The sequence below is a fragment of the Periplaneta americana genome, chromosome 4 (genome assembly GCF_040183065.1).
Source record: "Periplaneta americana isolate PAMFEO1 chromosome 4, P.americana_PAMFEO1_priV1, whole genome shotgun sequence".
NCBI classification, from domain to species: domain Eukaryota; kingdom Metazoa; phylum Arthropoda; class Insecta; order Blattodea; family Blattidae; genus Periplaneta; species Periplaneta americana.
In genome coordinates, this window is record NC_091120.1 from 149,420,923 (window position 1) to 149,438,634 (window position 17,712).

General features: G+C 34.6%; 1 protein-coding gene across 3 annotated transcripts in view; it reads right to left on the reverse strand.

The window, feature by feature from the left end:
* Positions 1-17,712, reverse strand: part of LOC138698318 (E3 ubiquitin-protein ligase Siah1-like) — a 538,667-nt gene that overhangs the window by 15,085 nt on the left and 505,870 nt on the right. Inside the window, exon 1 of one of the 3 annotated variants that reach the window (XM_069824144.1) lies at positions 10,475-10,580. The exons of the other annotated variants lie outside the window; for them this stretch is intronic. The gene's annotated coding sequence lies outside the window, so the exon portion shown is untranslated. Of the gene's footprint in view, positions 1-10,474; positions 10,581-17,712 lie in introns of those variants that run through there. 3 annotated transcript variants of the gene reach the window in all.

The window sequence follows — 17,712 nt, forward strand, 5'->3', positions numbered from 1 at the left end:
AGTGCTTTGTGTGGAGTGTGGCATTGTATGGGGAAGGAACATGGACATTACGACGAAATGAAGAGAAACGAATTGAAGCATTTGAAATGTGGATGTGGAGAAGAACGGTACGTTTGAAGTGGACAGACAGAATAAGAAATAAAATTGTGTTTGAAAAAGTGAGTGAAGAAAGAATGATGCTGAAACTGATTAGAAAGAGAAAAAGTAACTGGTTGGGTCTCTGGTTGAAAAGAATAATAGACGACATTAGAATATGTGGATCATATGCGAAGACAAAGAGGAAGGCAGAAAATAGTAAAGATTGGAGATTGCTGGGTTTGCAATGAAAGACCTGCCCATGGACAGAATACTTATGTATGTTCAGAATGCCTGGAATATCGTGTCTAAAAACAGTCGCTATTTGCAAAGACTAGTCAATTCCATGCCCACTCGACTGCAAGATGATCGAGATAAGAGGAAGATAGACTAAATATTGAATTGTGGCTTTTTGTTTTGTTTTTTGAACGCTGAATTGTTTGAATGTTTTAAGGCCAACGCCAGTAAATTTGTTTTGTTTATGCCACGAAAGATATTTTTATTGAGAATAAAATCTTTTTTCTTTCCATTTGCAGCCACAATATCATAATGATAAAGCCATGGCATAATATATTAATGAACCTGATGTTAATTACTAAAATAATCGTAAAAGAGAAAGGAGCCATTATGTGTAGTTTGTCTCTCTCAAAAACAGAACAAAAAAGAACATAAAAAGCACGTGGTTGTAGTCGAACGCAGGACCTCATGAATAAGAGGCCTGAACGCTACCATTATGCTATCGATAACACACAGAATACTTCAATTATAACTGTATTTATCAGGCAACGTGGTCCAACAACATGTAACATCACCTATCTCCGAATTGTAGCGAAGATACCCGAAGGGAACTTTGTTTCAGGAGAGCGGCCACTTTTTCTTTTGACAGCTGTACATGTCACCTGAGTTTCTAGCTCCCTGTTCATAGCTCTACTGCCGAGAGGATGACAGTTTGGTACCAGGTATCCGATAAACAATTTACAATATCATTCACAATTTAGGAATATCATGTTATTAATTTAGGTCTATGGAGAAAGTCGTCGCAATTCAAGTGTGGCAAGAAGATATACCGTCAATCTTTTCTGCAATGAAGGTTACCTAATCGGTGAACTTTTGCAGCGGTTTCTCAACGATTATTTATTAGAAACTAGGATCTCTTACCTCGTTTCGAAAATCACACAAACAGAAATTTCTTTAAAAATGGTACTGCTTTATGGAAGCGGGCTAGATTAGAATGTTGCATTAAAAAAATGTTCGTATGATTTTGTGTAGTAAACCATTATTGTTTATTTTTTAGACGTACAACAAAAATGGACAAGTATTGTCAATATTTTTAATAAAATGGAAATTTACCTTAAAGTTCTGTTAATGAGATTGAAAGTTTGTATTTGCTGTTCGTTTTATGTAAACAACGGTCCGCCCCTGCATTAGAACAGAGCATCTGTTTTGTACCGGTATATCTGTATCCGCTTGAGCTGTACTGTGTACTTGTAAACTCCCTCCTCCCCACCCAGCAACGTTGCCAAACGCTTAACATTGTAAACTTTAATAATTAGTTAAATATTGCAATTATAAAAAAAAAATTTGAGGACATTTTTCTTCCTTATGCCATGAATAATCATCAATTAAAATAATGGCACTTATATCCCTTATACCCTGTATAGCAGGTATGCTCAAAAATGTAAAAGCTTCGATTACACGGATGATGCTGCACTGCATAACACACACTATGTACGGACTGGGCTCCGCAACTACATTGCATTGTACATTGCAGCACCGTCAGTGGCATAGTTCTTACACTCTTACAAATACGGATAATAAACTGAATTTGAAAAAGAAAAGAGTATACACTGCAATATTCAATTATTACTATATTTATTGTATTTCATATCCCTTAATTATGATATAATAATATCATAGATAATATCATTTTCATATTCCACCATATAGTCTACTTTGCGGTCTATTCAACATCTGCATTCTTTTCTGCAAGTAATCGGGAATTTATTTCCAACGAATTTACTGCAATGCGCTAAAGATGCTCATCTGTTAATCGGGACCTCTGTTTGGTTTTAGTAACCTTCATTCTCGAAAATAATTGTTCGCATACATATGTCGAGGCGAAGGTAGTTAACATAGTGGCAGCGAATAAGCTCATCTTGTAATATTTAGTTTTGTTCATTTTTTAAATAATTCTATGCTTGTCAAGACATATTCTCTGCATTTAGTTCTGAATTCTACGTTACTTAGTAAATCAATTAACTCGTCCTGGAACTGCACTCTCACGGATTGTATTAAATTTACGAAAAGATTAACAAAAATACTAATATCACTATCCATACGTCTAAAATCACTAAATCTATGTTCTGTGAATTCACATTTGAACTGTTGCAGTACAGAGACATAATTAACTATATTTTGTTCAGTCACCATACATCTCTTTACAAATTCACCATCCGTGAAGGGTTTTAGTGCTTTAGCTAATTCCCAACATACTACATAGGTTAACTTGCTCCAAAACATAGACTCTGAATTGTTCGACTCTCTTCAATGTTTGGACTTTCATGAAGTGCTTTCAATTCTTGAAGCTGTAGTGCACGTTGCACCCCTGAAAAATTATTTTATCAAAATATCTATTTCTGCTGGAATAAAATCACCACAATAACAATACTAATAGTAATAATAATAGGTCTAATAATAATAATAATAATAATAATAATAATAATAATAATAATAATAACATTGGTATATGAAAATAGGCTATATTACAGAAAACAGCTTCTCTGTCACTTCGGCATGTTCTGGGTAGCAGAGTCTATAATGTAGTTTTATGTTGCTCAGTAGTAGGCCTGACAGCACCTTACAATATAGTAATCACTTTCCGTTTTCACCGAACCTACAACAAAAATAGTCTTCCTCCCACTCTGTACGGAATGATCGTTTGTTTACAGAAGGTTTTGACTGTGTCATTGTCCCACACTGGTCGTGCGTTTACTGAGTACTTGACCTGCCTTCTGCAGCCATCCGTCGAGCTTCGAACGGGGAACAGCACGCTCTACATTCGAAGAGTTGTGATTACAGAACGGGAGTCAGAGAATGAGCATACCTGCTGTATAGAGTTCACTCCATGATATTTCGGACGTACTTAGCTGCTTGTTAGAGATGGGTAAAAAATAACACAACAGTTATTTTGGAACTGTTCCGGTCTCGGAACTGTTGCAAAAATGAACAGTAGGTCGGAACTTCCTGTTCCGAAATAACAGTGTTCCGACTCCGAGCTGCTCACTTGCCAACTGTTGCGGGCTCGCAGTACCGCGTGGCACAAGGTATGTTCCGACTCCCTCGGAACTGTTGCAAAAATGAACAGTAGGTCGGAACCTCCTGTTCCGAAATAACAGTGTTCCGACTCCGAGCTGCTCACTTGCCCAGCTGTTGCGGGCTCGCAGTACCGCGTTGCACAAGGTATGTTCCGACTCCGAGATAACAGTCGGAACGTCGGAGCTTGTTCCGATGAACCAACGACAGCTGCAGTTACACTGTACTTGAAACTCTCACGTGGTTGGAGGGGGGCGCATGGAAATTGAAATCCTTGCGGTGGCGCGAACTTTAATATCAACATTTGTAAGACCGGCCAATCATCTGTAATGTTATAGTAAGTATTCAATAATCTGTAATATTGATTCCCGCTTTATGGTTTATTTCACAATTAGTTGACTAATTCTGTTTTATAAACATTCTACAAAGTCATAAAGTACGCATACTATTATTAATTCATTGATCAGCTGATTCTATACAAAGGTTAAAGTCGTAAATGGTAATGAGTGGTTTAGTTACAATGTCTGTATGTCGTTTGTTGAGGTTAAGTCTGACAAGCACAAGTTTTTGTGCTATCTTCTCTGTTATCAAAGAACGACAAAAATGTTGTAGCATTATTTGTTGGAAACTACCCATATAAGTACTGATTTGGAGAGCGAGGTTTAATGCGAAGTTTAAATTACACTTTGGTAAAGATGCGATTCCAACATTTTACTAACCCACTGCGGGGTTTCCAGGTTTCAGTACTGCTAATATATATCTTTTTTATTTATGAAATTGTAATATTTATTATTATTATTATTATTATTATTATTATTATTATAACTGTGCATTAAGAAAAGTAAAAATAAAAATTAATGATTTGTTTTTTTTATTATGTAATAGAGAGAACAGAAATTACATACCATATGTTTTAAATGTTATGCTATTTTTTTTTAGTTGGCTACCATGTCTTTATAACTTTATGTACGAAAACAAAGTGTTGTATTCTGTCCTTGTAGTCAACAGCTGTGTAATTACTAACATTAAGCTTTTGAGTTCTGTCCGCATGCACAGCAATTTTCCAAAATCGATTCGAATGTGCATTGCAGTACCATCTATAGATAAGAATGTGTACTATGTCATGCCTATGAGTGCTCCAGTGTGAGCTGCATGGTGTTATTTGTCTATGGTGAAGAGGGAGGGTACTGTACCGTTCGTTTGAACGACTCAACGACTCCGACTCATCACCACTGGTGACTGTTATTTCGGAACTGTTATTTGGAACATAGTATTTTTTCGGAACCGGAACCGTCGGAACTGTTCCGGGAAAAGAACAACTTCGCCCATCACTACTGCTTGTGTTTACATCAACTGTATAAACTTGGCTTCTCTTGCGCTTAGGGGTTTGAAAAACTAATGCGACATGTCATTACATTAAATATTTAAATTCAAGTCAAATACGCAATATACGCACACATTTGATCATTATGATTTTGCACTCATAAATAATCACTTATGTGTAGTGCAACCCAAACGCATAAAAAACATAACAGCACTTCAGTCATGTGGTTGCTCCTCAAACATGATTTTGTTTATCAAACAGTCTCGATGAAACAAATGTTAGAAGCACAACGAAGCATAATTTTTAAAAATAAAGCATAATATTTAAAATAGAGCATAATTCTTGTAAAATGAACTGTCTACTTCAATGTACTATTTATAACAATTGTGACCAACAATTAATATTAAAAATACTCACAATAACAATGGGATGCTAGTTTTTCAACAATGGAAATTTCAAACTTAAGAATTTAAGTTATATTTTAAATTCTTAACTACAGTTATATTTGTAGTTCTGTGAGGAACAGGACAACAATTAAGTTCACACTCTGAATCAGAAGGGTTCACATCTATTTCATACCAGCATGCCGAAAACATCTGTAACTGCGATACAAGGAGTTCGCGAGTTTTCTACAGACAATTTTGTGGCTGAAAAGGGGAAACTTTTGTGTACCTTGTGTTTAGAGTCTATTAATTTCGAAAAAAAAATTCATTGTGGAGAAACATGTGGAAATTTATAAGCATAGATGTCGGAAACGGGGTGACGGGCAGGGTTCAACTTTAGGTGCCAGTACGATACCTCAAGTATGTCAGCGTAAGGTAAAATCTAAGGATAATATGGAAGATCTTGTGAAAGCATTCACTTCTGCTGATATTCCACTGCATGTCTTTCGTAAACAAAGATTTCGTCACTGGATAGCAACAGCTACTTGTATGCAGCCGGGTCCCAGTGAAACAACTCTAAGAAGGTATATTGCAAAGTGTGCTGAAGACGACTTTCAGGAAACTAAGTCAAAATGTGAGGGAAATTCTGTCTATCTAGTGGTTGATGAAATAATAGATATGTACATATTGTACATCTATTATCAGGCAATACATCTCACTTGACGATATGTGTCAGAGGAAAAACAATTGTTAGTAACAATCTGAAGTCTGATTAGTGGAATATGTAGGTAATCGGCGATGTACGCATTGGACGGAGAAAAGAACTGGCTACCCGATCCCATACAGTGTGTTTCACTTGATAATCAATTCTCCCAATGGCGATACACAAAGGCGGGAGTGCCGCAGGGCTCCGTATTAGGACCACTACTTTTCTCTATCTACATTAATGACGTATCAAAGAACTTACAGTATTGCCGATATCACCTCTATGCCGACGACCTACAACTTTACATACATTCCAGACCCAATACGATCAATGAATCGATTGACAAGTTAAATTGTGACCTAGCCACTGTCTCCACTTGGGCGGCCAATTTCGGACTCGCACTTAACCCAAGTAAGACTCAAGCCATAATTATTGGACATAAGCGTGTAGTTAACTCCCTTAATAACAGTAATCTTTCAGTTGTTACCCTTAACAACACGCTAATCCCTTATTCATCTGTCGTAAAAAATCTTGGCTTCTTTTTTGATAATAATCTAAGTTGGAATTTTCAAGTTAAAGAAACGATAAAGAAAATCTGTTCCTCCTTTCACTCTTTGAGTCGCTTGAGAAACTTCTTGCCCCAGCAACTAAAACTTACCCTAGTACAAACCCTAGTAATGCCGCACTTCGATTATTGTGACGTTTTGTTAAGTGACCTAAGTTCTGAACTGTCAGTCAAGTTACAGCGAGCTCAGAATATGTGCATCAGATACGTGTGCAACATCCGACGATATGATCACATATCACCGTCCTTCGCAAGTCTCTCGTGGCTCCGACTTAAAGAACGCAGAACTTTACACTCTTTGTCTTTACTCTTTCGAATTCTGCACACCTCAACACCAAATTACCTTTCGTCTCGTTTTTCTTATCTATACTCTAACCACGACGTAAATACCAGATCACTTATCTGTGGCACGCTAAATATACCTCTTCATAGAACATCTTGTTATTCCTCATCTTTTACAATATCCACCTCGCGTCAATGGAATTCCTTGTCACAAAGTATTAGGGGCTGCAAGACAACAAACACCTTTAAGAACAGCTTAAAAGATAACCTTATTAGCATTTCACTCCAATCATACTGATTTAAAATATTACTGACTACACTGTTGCTTTTTTTCTTTAGACATCATCCTGATTGTGCTGCATTTTCAAAATTGTCTCATAATAATCTCTTTCTATTATCTAACATAATTTGAAATATATTAACATTCTATGTATTTTAGTTTAATTCTGCTACCCAGTTTATTTCAGAGTTTAATTAATAGTTCATAGTATTTTGTTGTTTAATTCGTAAATAACTCTTGTATACATGTAACTCTCATCTAAATCAATTTGTTGAATTCTTTGTAAGTTAATGCATATGTATATACACTTTTTGCTGGTTGTGTGGAAGAGAAGACCTTACGGCCTTAACTCTGCCAGCTAAAATAAATCATTATTATTATTATTATTATTATTATTATTATTATTATTATCTCCTGGCCTAGTTACCTCATGAGTGATGCCTTATTGGTGTTACTATAAGGTTCAAATCTGTCTTCGGACATTGACTAAACAACAATATTAAGTGGTATTTTTTTTACTATTGCGTTATTACCAGACATCGGATTCTAGGGCAAATACCTATTTTGTTTCTTTAGGAGAAAAGTAAAAATAATTATTAATATTTGTGTTTCATGGAAATTGAAAGGTATTCAAAGAGTTTTATAGTGCCCTAAAATGCCCTAAAACGTTTATTAGAGCCTAATTTGTTAATATTCGCCTAAAAATGCCTAACTCACTGTAAAGTTTCGCATTTTACTCTTACTTTTTATAATTTATACATGCATTCACTTCGAAATTTAAGGCATTTAAAAAGTGGAAAATTTGCTTCACACCGGCCATGAAACCATTGATAAAGGAAACAAAATGTTTTGAATCTCACGACACTCGCAATAGATTTCACCGAATTTAACATGTTTGGAGGCATAAATGCCGACAAAGAACCAACCTTAGTTTTGAAGCAGGCAACAATCACAACATGTGCTGCTACCGATTCAGAGATATACTATACTATAAAAATGACTGTCTTCGATCTGAAACCGATTAGCTGTACTGCCCTTCAGAGTGTCATAAAATCACAATTTTTGGAGAAAGAGTGTTTTTTAAATATTTAAGAAAAGTCGTAAAACTGCGAATTAGTAGAATTGCGAATGGCCCTCCTAGTGTTAACACTACCAGGAAATGCAACAATAAGTGGAACTTTGTATTTTTGTCCAATTGAATCTCAATAACAACGGTTCATTTGAATGCTCGTTAACAGTTGCTCTTTCCCTCACCTTATTTGTGTTGAGAAGTTTTGAGCGGTAGGACGTTTTCCTGTGAAGTTTAACGCGATAATGCCGTCAAATATAAGTGCAAAATCTACATTGATCCGGCAATGGCTAACAGAATATTCAGAATTCACTTATGATGGAAAAATAATATTCTGCAAGATTTGTAGCAAACAGGTATGTAACAATAGTTAAAATATATAAATTCTATTAATTTTAATGAGTAGGCCTATAATATTTATACATTGACTGAGCTATCCTGAGGTATAATTCTTTTTAAGACCACTACACTTTAACCTTTTAAATTCCGATAGTTAAAGTATTTGCAGGTCATTAAAATTTTGATTGTTCGAACCCACTAACTTTGTGATAGAAATACGGCAATACAACAATTAGGATTTTATTTTAATTCAGTTTACTTTACATTTTTAGATTTCGCAAGAAAAGAAGTGCCACCTAAAGCAGCATGTGCAAGGAGCGGCTCATAAGGCTAAAGCTCAGCAGAAAAATCAACTGCAACAAACTTTACTAACACAGCCTACTTCATCCAATCTCAGCAGCAATTTCTATGCTGATTTAACCAGAGCGTTTGTTGCTGCTAACATTCCCTGGAATGCAATTGAAAATCCGGTTTTAAGACAGTTTTTACAAAAATACTGCAAACAAAATATCCCATCTGAGTCGACCCTAAGAAAAAATTACTTACACAGAATATACAATGAAACTTTAGCTTCCATTCGGGAGGATATAGGTGATTCTTACATATGGGTCTCTGTGGATGAAACCTCAGATCCTATGAATAGGTATATAGCAAATATGGTAGTAGGAAAACTTAGTCCTGATGGACCTTCGATTCCACACCTCGTATGTGTTAAGGAACTTTCGAAAGTGAATAGCCAAGCCATTGCTTATTTTGTAAATAAAGGCCTACAGTCTTTATACTCAGGTAATATAGACGATTCTAAAGTTCTGTTGTTTTGTACTGATGCTGCCTCATACATGGTTGCTGCAGCTCCACTTCTTAAAACATTTTATCCTAACCTCACGCATGTAACCTGTCTAGCACATGGCCTTCACAGGGTTTCTGAAACAATCCGGAATGAATTTCCTCTTGTCAATTCGTTTATTTCTAACACAAAAAAAAATGTTTTTATAAAGCCCCATCCAGGATTTCAATATTCAGAGAGAACTTTCCAGATATCCCACTCCCACCTCAGCCGGTTGTTACACGATGGGGAACCTGGATTCAGTCAGTGGTATATTATTCTAAGTATTTTAAAGAAGTGGTCACAGTTATTGATAAATTACCTTAAACTGATAGTGCAGCGTGTGTGAAAGCAGTGAAAGATTGTCTGAATGACTCACGAGTGAAAAACGATATAACATCAAACTTTTCTTTCATACCTGCAAGCATTGAACAATTAGAACGTGAAAATCAATCTCTTTGTAGCCAAATAGCAATAGTAAAGGAAGCTCAAGTGAACATACATTCTGCTTTGGGCGAAACTGGGAAAAAAGTTAAAAATAATTGGGACAACGTATTAAATAAGAATGTAGGATTTTCATTGTTGGAAAAAGTATCAAGAGTGATATCGGGGGAAAGTGTAAATGTTCCAGTAAGTATTGATGTTTCTATTGTACCTAATTTAAAATTTGCGCCTCTCACATCAGTTTCGGTTGAAAGAAGTTTTTCTGCTTTCAAAATGATTCTCAGTGACAAAAGGCAAAGGTTAACTGTGGAGAATTTAGAAAAAATTCTGGTGGTGTACTGTGCAGATAATTATAATAAAGTCTGAGCATGGAACTGAATTTCAATAACTTAAAATGAGTCCTAATCTTCATATCAATAATCATTATTTCATTAGTTTCAATATATTAAATTTGTGCAGCTCTGTTTATAAATATAATATAGTATTCTTTTTTAATGTTTAAACATACTTTTTTGTGCGTATTTTAGTGTATAACTAAAAATTTCAGTGAAAGAAATAAGTATGATACCTTGATGTTCCTAAAATGCCTATTTTCATTAAAATAGAGCCTAATTTTACATATTTTGAGCTTATTTTAGGCGCCTAAAACTGCAATTTTTAGTGCCTAAAAATCCGATGTCTAGTTATTACGTTAAGGTATGTACTTATTACACTCTTGGATTCTAAACGTCTTCATTTAGCAACGTTATTGTAGAGATTTTCCCAGCGAGCCAAATAGCAAACTTTATATACGTATACTCTATGCTTCGTTTCCTCTTATGCTACATTGTAAATATCAAACTATTCGAAGATTGTACGGCATCAAATACCTTATTTGTTAAAAAATCCAACCGTTGCGATTCTGGCAGGAATAAACTCTCTTCTACACTGCTTCCTTCTGTAACTGGTATCACACTGTGACATCATACGGCCAGTGTTGCCAACTGTTGTTCGTATAATTCCGCTAGATGGCTTTCGAAAACCCCGCGATTTTCTAACAAATATCTCTAGATTTTAATGTATAACTTATTTATTATTCAATAATAATAATAATAATAATAATAATAATAATAATAATAATAATAATAATGGTCAAGATAGAGATATCCACCCACCAATGTAACGAATATTGCACACATTTATCATTCCCAATGTGGCGCTATAAAGCAATTTTGAACACTTTTATCACAGACACAACATATTTAAATTCTTATTGCACTATATAAGCCTATGTTACCATTAAACCCAAAATCCGACAAAACTAGTTTCAACAAGTAAGAACTAGTTTTCAAATACTGATGGATAGAAAGCGAATTTTCGTAAGATCTAGAATCAATAACAGGTTAGGTTTGATTTGTTTAGGTTCTTTTTTAGGCTTTTACCAAACAAAAACCTAAACAAACCAAACCTAACCTTACATTGATTCTAGATCATACGAAAACTCACTTTCTATCTATCCTTATTTGCTTAAACTAGTTTTTACTAGTTGAAACTGGTTTTGACGGATTTCGGGTTTTAACGGCAACATATATAATATGGAATTATCAGTACATTTACATATCCATTATATCACAAAACACACACTGAACGAATTAAATGTAATTATGAAAGCCGCTTATAATGCTAATATGAATTTCATTTCAGAACCTTTAAAGATTAAAAGCCGCTAGTATTCCCGCTAAGCGGGATAATATAATTTTACCCGCGAGACGGTTATCCAAAAAAGCTAGATTTAGCGGGAAAACCGCTGAATTGGCAACACTGCATACGGCTGCAACGTAACTCCGATTACGCGACACGAAGATAGACGGAAATGGCCAAATGGCGTTTCCATTGTATATAGTGTTGCCAACCTTAACAATTCCCAATGCCTCGTTGAAAAGAATTTCAAACCATACCTGCAAGAACATGTCTTTGATCACGACGTATTTTATTCACTGTGGGAACAGAGTGTTTGAGATTTTAGAAAACGAAACATAATGAATACAGTGAGATAAATTCAAATATTTTATAACTTTATATTTTGTCATTTAATGGTAAAATTTTTACTAAACTAACGTTATTCAGATTATTTAATACTCAAGGAATTTATTACGACTATTACACTTTTACTACGTCATACTACTTTTGACCAATAAAACGGTACGAAAGGGCTTATTTCAACCAAGCATGGCTGTTTACTGCAAAAATGTTATCACTTCCCTAGCATTTGTTTATTTTTATCACTTCTTTAGCATTTATATGTTTTTATCACTTCCCTAGCATTTGCCAACATTGCAAACTGCAAATTCTTTACGGTACTATAAAACATGCTTTGCGATCTTCATTTGTTTTCCGCGTAGATAATGGACTGAAAATGGCGGCTCCTTTCAAATATTTTGGTGAATGTAACATTAATGAAATAGAATTTTAGTAAGTCAATTAATATCTATTTTATTGTCATTTATTTCTTCTAATCTTTATATAGCTACTTTCTTCTGTTTTTATCACCTTCCTACTGTTTGTTTCTTTGTATGCAAACATTTCAAACTGCAAATTCTTTACGTTAGGTACCATAAAACATGCTTTGCGATCGTTATTTATTTGTTTACTGCATAGTTATCCGTTCAAACATTTCGGTGAAGCTAACATTAGTGAAATAGAATTTTAATAATTAATATTTTATTGTATTAGAGTATTTTATTTCTTCTAATCTTTATATACTTTCTTCTAATCGTGTAATAGTCAATTAAATCTCACTCGAGTTTTGATTTTCTCTAGATAAAACAGATAGTGAGATTACTGTTGATAATTTATCCGTCTCCAAAATTATCACGTGTTGATAATTAGTTCTAAAAAATTCCTACATTTACTCTTAAATCAAATTATTCTGTTTATAGCAAACTGTCAGCACTCACTTTCCTTACTTCCATTTACCGCCTACCACATTCCGTTATCCTTGACCTTGATATCAGCTGTAGGTTCTTCTTGCATGCATTCAACTTCCTCTTACGTAATATTTTTGCCACTATTTAAAGTACAAGTGTGATATCTCTCAAGGTTTTAGCTTAGGTTCTTCATATTTTCCTTTATCTACGATCTCGTCAATGAAATTCCCTTTTCAAATATTCTCTTATTTGCAGATGATTAATAAACATTAAAAGCAATAATTCATATTTTAGATACTCGAAATTGCATTGAGCTTCAAACTGATTGAATCAATTAAATACATTCAGCGAACTTAATAAATTGCTACTTGATGCTTATAAATTTATGAAAAGCAATTACATTATCCACAAGCTTCAAAGAAATGTCTTATCAGTATTCTATCAAGGTTGTGCATAAGAAAATTATGAAAAGTCACATATTTGTTAGAATGAGTGTGTCCTTCTTTTAATTTATTATGCCCCAACGATTAAAACTCGTATGTAGGGGCTATACAAGAACACATACATATGTTATACAATGTAATTTTAAAAAATCATGAAACTAGGCTACAGTCTGTGGAAAACATTGCAACATTGTCGGTTAAGATGTTTAAACAAAAAATAGCCATCAATGTAATAACAACTAGTGGCTTGTGCAGCAAATGCTGCAAACTAAGTTCATTACAATTCAAATTACAATTTTTCAAATTTATTTCCAGGGAAGAATACCAGACATTTTGAAAGTTATTTGCTTCCATAATAAAGAAACATACTCCTCTGAATGGTTTTCTTTATGCTAAATACTTTTTATTGAACCTATACTATTATATCTTCAGATCTTGAGTTTCAATGTGAAAACGCAAGTAACAATGTCAGGACGATCAGTCGGTTTTTCATGTGGGAGTGAAGCAATAGCTATTTCAGGTCATTGCGAATTGTGAGAGTTAAGAAAATATCAGGTTTGCCATGCTTTCGAACAATAGACATAGGCCTAGTGTCTTCGTATAGCTGCTTCATGTTTCGTGAACTAACTTGAAATGTAGAGGGTAGAATCATTTTATACTGCTAAGAGATCTTGCTAAAGTGATCGGGACACTACATTTTGTAGGCCTCTTATTTTTATCAGAAAGTAATACCTTTTGGTCGTTCCTTAGGCATTATAATTTTTGCGCTTCCTCTAGACAATACTAAAGAGAATCACACATATAAATATCCATATCATTTACTTACAAATGGCTTTTAAGGAACCCGGAGGTTCATTGCCGCCCTCACATAAGCCCACTATCGGTCCCTATCTTAAGCAAGACTAATCCAGTCTCTACCATCATATCCCACCTATCTCAAATCGATTTTAATATTATCCTCCCATCTACATCTGCCTCCATCAAGGTCTTTTCCCTTCAGGTCTTCCAGCTAACACTCTATACCATTTCTAGATTAACCCATACGTGCTACATGAACTGTCATCTCAAATGTCTGGATTTAATGTTTCTATTTATGTTAGGTGAAGAATACAATGCGTGTAGTTCTGCGTTGTGTAACTGTCTCCATTCTCCTATAACTTCATCCCTCTTAGCTCCAAATATCTTCCTAAGCATCTTATTTTCGAACACCATTAATCTCTGTTCCTCTCTCAAAGTGAAAATCCAAGTTTCATAACCATAAAGAACAACCGGTAGCATAACTGGTTTATAAATTCGAACTTTCAGCTTTAAATATCTATACCACACCGCCATTAAATATATGGAAAAGACCCATGCCACTTGATTAATAACTATAATAGTAATATGCGTTACAAGAGCGGTATGTTGAAGTTTTCATGTTCGAGGAAAAGTTTGAAAAAGCGAAACGTAGTTGAGGTTTTTTAATTTCCGAGAATTGAAAGAAAACATACCGCTCGTGTATCGTACATTATTTTGTGCGAAGATCGTTTATTACATACCTGAAAGAGGAATTTCTAAATAGTTGCAACGAAATCTCCATCTTGGTTTCTGTTCAATGACGGCAAATTTCCAAAACAGAAATATCTATCTTCAACATTGTTGCTTTAAATTGTTCTGTGTTTACTATACTCCAGCAGGCCGTGATATACGTCTGTCTTTTTTTCTCGCCCAGTCTATAAATGCGAACTTAAAACAAACGGTAAGGTTATGTAATGATTTATTTTTCATTTTAATATTTTAACAATATTATTTATATAACATATTGCAGTAATAACATCGGTATCTGGAATCTTGTTGATTTTTTCACGGCTTCCTTAATGTTACTTGCATCAGGAATGCAGTAACTTTAGTGGAGTTGTAGATTTTACTTAATTTTTGCAAATATTTAAAAACAATAACACTAGTCTGCGATGAAATTTCTGCCTCCAAAGTTGTAATGTTTTAGGGTATTTTTAGCATGCTGAAATCAAATTCAAAGCCAAAAAGTTCCTATCACTTACCATTTTTTTGTTATTTTAATTTTCTTGTAATATATTACGACAATTTATAGCGTAATTATTTAAACTGTAATACTTTAACATATGTAGGTTTAGTATGTTAGGATATGAAAACCAAATGTATTCAACATATTTTTAAGGTGTTTATATTGAAAACCAAGGACACTGGATGTTTCTTAGCAGATAGAGGGGTGTAAGCACATAAGGAAGTTAGGGAGAAATAACGTGCAGCCTTGTCATTATTTTTATTTGTGGAAGATAGAAATGTCAGCCACTCCTTGGTGAGAGACTGAACTTAACTCGTCTAGTTCCTCTCACATTTCATTAGTCTGCGTTTCATCTGGAAAGGAAACAAAATCAGTTTGAAGCTTGATTGTGGAGTAGAATGTTGAAAGTTTTAGTTCAGTAAGAAAATATTTACCATGTGCATCGAGGATGTCTAAATACTCCAGACCACTTTTGTTATATAACTTGTGTAGGATATACACATTGCCTAAGCAGAGGTGTAATATTACCGATTTTGTGAAAAAGTCATACCATGCCTATTTTGGAATCAAACTTGGAGACCAAAGTAAAGCTTGGGCACCACACAAAGTATGTAGAGTATGCATTGAAGAAATTCGTCATTTGATCAATTGGAGAAGACCGTTGTTATCTTTTGGAGTACCTATTGTTTGGAGAGAGCAGTCGAACCATAGTAATGACTGCTACTTCTGTTCGTGTGATGTGAAGGGGTACAATTCTAAACATAAAAATCAAATCGTGTATTCAGTTGTTCGGTCAGCCATTTTACCTGTGCCTAATGTACCAATCCCTGTGCGACCAGAAAATCTTAAACCTCATTCTATTGGTACTGACAACGTGAAATAGGTTTTAAATACTTTTTCTCCGAAGATGATAATCTTGTATATTGCAGCAATATGAAAGAATTTATGCTAAAACTTGGACTTCCAAACTATGACCTAAGTGAATGGAGACTGTTCATTGATGCTTCCAAGCGAAGTTTAAGCGATTTCCTCCTCCATAACGGAAACATTTTTGGTTCAGTGCCCGTTGCCTATTCAGTGATCCTCAAAAAAAAACATACACAAATTTGCAACTGCTGTTATTGCGACTAGACTATAGGAATACAACTGGCAAGTTTGTGATGATTTCAAAGTTCTTACTATGTTGCTGGGTCAACAATATGGTTTTACCAAATTCCCATGCATTCTTTGCCTGTGGGATAGTAGGACACGAGTTGATCACTGGACTATGAAAGACTGGCCACCTCGACAAAATTTTTAAATCTGTTGTAAGAATGTTGTGCGCCAAAGCTTTGTGAGCTCTTCTGAAGTTGTGCTGCCATCTCTCCACATCAAGCTTGGCTTAATGAAAAAGCTTGTAAAGGCTTTAAATAAGGATGGAGGCTGTTTTAAGTACATATGTGAGAAATTTCCACTACTATCTGAAGTAAATTGAAAGAAGATTTATATTGAATCGTCCTCACATAAGAAAACATGCCTGGTGCAGCATTTAAAACACTATGGAAGAAAAGGAGAAATCAACATGGATATTGTTTTGTGAAGCTGTTTTAAAATTCTTGGCAACAAGGATCCTAATTACCGAAACATTGTGGTTAACATGCTTGAAGCATACAAAGAATTTGGTTGTAACATGAGTAACAAAATTTTCTGTTTTCTCAGCTAGATTATTTCGCCGAAAATCTAGGATTTTTCAGGTAAGAGTAAGATGAACGATTTCACAAGGATCTGCAGGAGTTCGAAAGAAGGTACCAGGGACGCGGGGGCATCAGTATACTTGGTGATTATTGTTGGATATTAAAGCGTGAAATACCTGAAGAGAAACATAAAAGAAAGAGGAACAGGAGGACTTTCTCAACTAAGAAGCAAGTGGTGTAATTTTTTGTGTGATACATTGTGCTAATTTATACATCCAATAGTGAAGTAAACAAGACAAAACAAAGCAAAAACACTCTAGTGACACGTATGGACAACCATACACATAATTTCAGCAAGTTGTGTCTTTTAAATATTGTTTTTGAATTTGAAATAAAAAAGTGAAATGAAAAAGTTTCTGATGAAATTCACGTAATTATAAAATACATTTAAAGTGATTTTGCAAACAAACCTGACGTGATAGAAGCAAACTGATTGAAAATTCGGATTCAGCACATCGACATTATATAAAATCACGTTACTTAGTTTAGGCAACAAACACAAAGTTGAAATTCGCAGGCTAGTGTAATTAACAGTGCAATTTAGGTGAAACTGCAATGGTACTGTAAGTTTCCAATTTATAATTATTACTATATTGAACGTCTCTAAAAATAATATGTTAAAAGCCTAAAGCAGTGAAATCAATATGTCACTTAAGCGGTAAGAAGAGGGAAATTGCTATGTGTGTTAGGTTGGGAATACTGAATGTGGAATTTCACACTTTCCGAGGATTGGTTTTGTGCGGAAACCAAGCAAATACGCACGATCTCGCACAAAAATATCTCACTTTAAGAACAATATTGTTATCTTGTTATAGACTACTATATAGCCGTCACTCAGCACACATTCCACAATTTGGGACATCTGGCCGACATCTACGGCTGACCACTAGGATCCAGAATACAAAGCAGAGGTTAAATTAAAAAATACAATATGATTGTGGTATAGAAATGAAGATATAACTTTAGATATTCTCTACGCCTACTTATATAACCTCAAAAGGT